The sequence below is a fragment of the Ursus americanus genome, chromosome 9 (genome assembly GCF_024610735.1).
Source record: "Ursus americanus isolate L20-20 chromosome 9, mUrsAme1.1.p, whole genome shotgun sequence".
Classification (NCBI taxonomy): Eukaryota; Metazoa; Chordata; class Mammalia; order Carnivora; family Ursidae; genus Ursus; species Ursus americanus.
In genome coordinates this window covers 65,129,551-65,134,778 of record NC_142135.1, presented here as the reverse complement: position 1 = coordinate 65,134,778, position 5,228 = coordinate 65,129,551, and positions in this window count along the sequence as shown.

Below are 5,228 nucleotides of genomic sequence, written 5' to 3'. Positions count from 1 at the left end.
GAGCTATAAAGTGAAACCTTAGAGTCATCCTTTCTTTCCTCCTCTCCCCACCCACATTAGTTTCAAATTTGTTTCCAAGTTGTATATATTGTACTCCTTTCCATTTCAACCTCTGTTACGTATTCAGGCCTTCATTACCTGTTCACTTGCTTTTTGAAGAGAGTAGTCCTTGATCGTATTTTTCTACATTTCTATTAATCCTGTTAGTTCTTTGGTCAATTAACTTTCCCAAAGCTCTGATCCAAACATGATACCTCCTACTTCTAAAACCTTCAAAAATTGCTTGTATGTAAGACCTTTCATAATACCTTTCCCGTCTTCCTTCTAAGAGTTTACATTTCTTCTGTGCACCAGCCAAACTGAACTGTTTCTAGGACACACTCTTTTATTTCATGTCTCTGCTTCTGCAGTCCACTTCACTTGGAAAATACACCTCTCTTAATCCCCCTGTTAAGAATTTATCCACTCACCTCTGTCTATCTTAATTGTCACATACTCTTGATTCCCTAAACTGATCTGATCTCTACCCACTTTGAAGGCCCTCAAGAAGTATATCTCTACCCCACAATTATGGGATTTATTCTGTGCTTTGCATTACAGTTTTTTGTTCATGAGCTGACTTCAAATATTTGAAAGGCTGTCACGCGGAAGACAGATTAAACTTGTTCCACACATCTCCAGAGTAAAACCAAGACTAATGACTAAGAGATACAAAAAACAGCTTTTAGCTCTACATAGGCAAGAATTTTCTGACTAATGACTAAGAGATACAAAAAACAGCTTTTAGCTCTACATAGGCAAGAATTTTCTGACATTCATCTAGTATTGGGCTGCCTCTGAAAAGAGTACATTCCCTGTCATTGTAATGTTCAAACATAGATTCAAAAACTACTTTCAGCAGATGTAGTAGAAACAATACATGAATTGGACCAGATGGCCAGTAACAGTACCTTACAAGCCAGTGATATATATTTTTTTAATTTTGTGTTTCTAAAGGCACTTCAGAAACCCAACTTCGATATAATCTTGTCATATACTGGTATGTTGAATCTACTACTACTTTCCTTTAAATCTACTACTGCTCAACTCCCCAACATCAGAATAAAAAGAATTCATTCAGACAACAAACTTATAAAGTTGGGAGTGCAACCAAGAAAGGAGAGATAGATCTTCATTCTTTAAAAAAATTTAACAATACTGTTTTATAAATAATATCCTGCCTCTTGAATATAAATATGTAAATAATAGCTTTGCTATTCCTTGAATATCCACTTCACAAATTACTTCTTAAGTGTTTTATAAAATCTGTGAAAGGCTTTTTCTTCTTTTGTATTATTGTCTTTCATAATACGACAACAGAATGCTAAAGACTGCAATATCATCTGGAAACTCATTTTACCCCACTTGACTCTTTGCATATCATATACGTAGGACCTGAAGTAAATATAGTGCATATGCATACTTTTGACACGCAAAGGGATTTTCTAGTATCTCTTTTTATATAACTTGATTTGACAACAGTGACAGATGATTATGATAGTCTTGGAAATTTACAGTGAATTCCTTATAAGAAATGTGAATTTCCTTTTAGAGTCGAAATTTAAAAATAATTTAAACCACTAAAGGAAACATTTCTTAGAAAGTGACTGTTTTAATAGGTAAACAGCCAAAGTCTAGGAACAATCATTGGACAAAAGGAAATAACCTAACATGTAAGCAAACACATAGAAAAAATGTTCAACCACACTAATGAGTAAATAAATTTACATTAAGACAATGAGATACCGTTTCACATCTATCAATTTAGCAAATATTTTTAAAGCAATACTCAGTATTGCTATGGCTATAGTGAACCTAAAATACATTGTTGGTGGTATTATAAATTAGCATAATATTTTTGGCAGTTATTTGGTAATACATATTAAAATTCACTAAATTTCTTTATTCTTTGACCTAAGAATCTGAAATTTCAGGATGTATCTAATGAAATGATAAAGAAAAGGCTGTTTGCATAGGCATTCATTGCTATATCAGTAATAACATAAGATTTCCAATTATAGGCAAGTGTTTTCACATAATACTTCCATTGAGTTAAATATTAAAGAGCCATTAAAAAGTATAATTTAAGAAATTATATAACAATACTGAAAAAAGATAAGCATGTGATCAAGCATAAAGAGCAAGATTCAGAATAATACTATACTATTATTACAATTCTGTATAACTTATGCTATATGGACAACAACTAGAAAGAAAATTTTATTTTTGCAAGGGCGATATGGAAAAAAACTATGTGCCTTTTACATTTGCTACATTACCATGCCATTTCTTTAAGAAAGTAACAGCAAGATTATGCTTAGTCTTACTATGTGGAAGGGATCAGTAGTGAGTAGATTCCTCAGCTAGTCATATCAAACCCCTTGGAGTCAGATTTTTAAGTGTGCATTATAAAGCTTTGGAATAGGTTCTCTGCAAGTTCTTTCTAGTTTTATTATTCCAAGATTCCAAAGGCTCTGAAAGGAGGAGTGTATAGAGAAGTCTCTGTTAGTCGAGGAAACTCAGCTTTTCCTAATAGGGAAGATAAATTATAAGATCTTAAAAGCACCTGAAAGTAGCAGATAAACTTCATTGGAGGCCATAATAATAGTTACCCTGTATTAGGTGCCAACAACGTACCAGACACTGAACTTGGGCTTTACTTTCATTGCCTCATTACTTGAAACAATCCTGTGACTTTATTTCTCCCTGTTTTCTGGAGGAATAGGTTGAAGCAAAAGAGAAAATAAGAAATTTGCTTAAAGGGGGGCCTTGGTGGCTCAGTTGGTTAAGCATGTGCCTTTCACTCACGTCATGATCCCAGGGTCCTGAGATCGAGCCCCACATCAGTCTCCCTGATGAGCAGGGAGTCTACTTGTCCTTCTCCCTCTGCCCTCCTCCCCTCCATTTGTACTCTCTCTCTCTCCCTCTCTCTCTCTCTCTTGCACTCTCACACTCTCTCCCTCAAATAAATAAATAAAATCTTTTTTTAAAAAATTTGCTTAAAGTCACACAGATCTTACTGGTAGGTCTAGAATTTGAGTTCAAATCTATTTCCTCCTGTGCACGTTCTTTGCATTTTAATAGACTACCTCCCAGAGGGTATCATTTTAGAAGAAATATTCCAACTTCGATCCTTTCAAAGTCAGTCCCTGCACCAAGCAACCAGTTACAAACCAACAAGACTATCTAGTGTCACTGTAACCTAACATGCTGTTAAAGCCAAGATTTCTGCTGTCTCATGGATGAGACCACCATCTCACGCCCTTGATTACCCACTGATGGAAACTGCTGATGAATGTCTAGCTTTTCTAGGCACAGATGCAAAGTTTGAGGACTTTTTTTTTTTCTCTAGTCTCACTCTCTTTTAGCCAGAGTAGTAAAACTTTAACAGTGGTCAAACAATCATGTCAAAGGAGTAAGTATTTAATAGTGTTAAAAAAAAAAAAACCAAAGTTCAACTGAGTAAATTTAAAGACTTAATTGGCTTTATTCAACAATCCATGAATCTACTCCGTAAATAGAAAGAAGCTCTGAGGAGCTATACAAAATGGAACTTTTATAAGCAGGAAGGAGGCTAACAAGAAAGCAGCAAAAGTGGATTGTTTCGGGCAAGGTCACCTTTCATGGTGTAAGAATTAGGAAAAGTATTGGTCAGAGAAAGAAAGAAGAATGAAAAAAGTGTTCTTGATCTGACATCTAGGGAGGAAGCAGTCTACATTGATGTCAGCTACTTCTCTTCTTTGTCAACTTGATTTTGAGGACTACAACTGTACTCCCTTTATAACTCAGAGATGTGGTCCCAAAATTCAAGCCCCGGAAGTTTGTGGCCATCTGGGTAGAGAGGACGAGTGAGGACTTGGTATAGTTCCTTTCAAGGAGATTCAAGGGCAGCCTGTGTTCTTAATGATTCCGAAACAGAAGGGTAGGAGAAAATGTTAAAAGTTTGGAGAGATGTAGCCAGATATTTGAGAAAACAATAATTCAGAATCCAGTCCACTTTATAGGTATATAAAAAAAAAACCTCAAAAGCAATTAGCAGGATTAGAATCTAATGTCTACAAAAGTGCAAACACAATTTTTCTCTCTACAATCACCCCCAATTTTTACCAAGATAATCACACCAAAACTAAATTGTTTGCATTAAACTTGGCCTGATCATTTACATAACTGTGGCCAAAATTGTGATTGACCATGTAAGTTCTGTTTGAAGACTACTTTGCTGGAAATTTTCATAAGGAATCTCAGATTGAACTCTTATAAGTCTCTGAGGCCAAGAGGGCAAACCAGGGACTCATCATCAGGTTTTCCTGCATTACCTATAGTTTGAGTGAATTCCTCTCTTCTTGTAGTCCCCACAGATATCCTGAGGTTCCTGGACCTGCCAGAAAGTGACCTTCCTTACTCACCTGGTAAGACTGCTGGGAACCAAGATACCAAGTCAATTTTTCCAAGAAGTTCCTTAAAGCTGTCGGGTCATATGTGAGCCTATATACATCTCTCCCAAATACTACATTCCCATCAAAGCCACGGTACTATAGCCAATGTTTCCAGATGTGTCCCATTACAAGGAGAATAGATTCTTATTGAACTTATGCAAATAAATAACTATATTCTCATGAAATTTAAAAAGGTATCCTATTCTATCTGTTTAATTCAGGAATCCTTGCTTTCAAGTACACTTCTTAAATGAACACTCTTGTCTAATTAGAATGTTCCCCATAATGACCATTGTAATTCTAAGCCGATTTTATTTAAATTTTGCCATTTTTGTAGCTATTTATAGCTTCTGGGACCACAGATCTTAGATGTAAAATAAGCGGGTATGCTGGAAGGTGGCCCACTCAACTCTGGAATTTAAGGATCTCATCCTTTTTTAGCAAAGCCTTTGGGTACCTCAGAGCCAAACTAATATCTAAGGGGGGTATGCTGCTGAGTTGGAGACTGTGTGGTGTTTCACAGCGTACCTCATTGCACAGAAATTTTCTTGAGGTTGGCAGTGTCAAGCTAACCTGTTTCATGACCAACTTATCCTAACATGGGCATCTCGGAGTTAGGTGGAGAGCACTCTAACAGCTTCTAAGTTCTTGACCCATGCCCACCAATTTTGCAGCTTTTGGCCTCAGAGAATTCCATTAACAATAACTTTGTCCACACAAAACAGGGCAAACAAACATGTGCGCCCTAACACA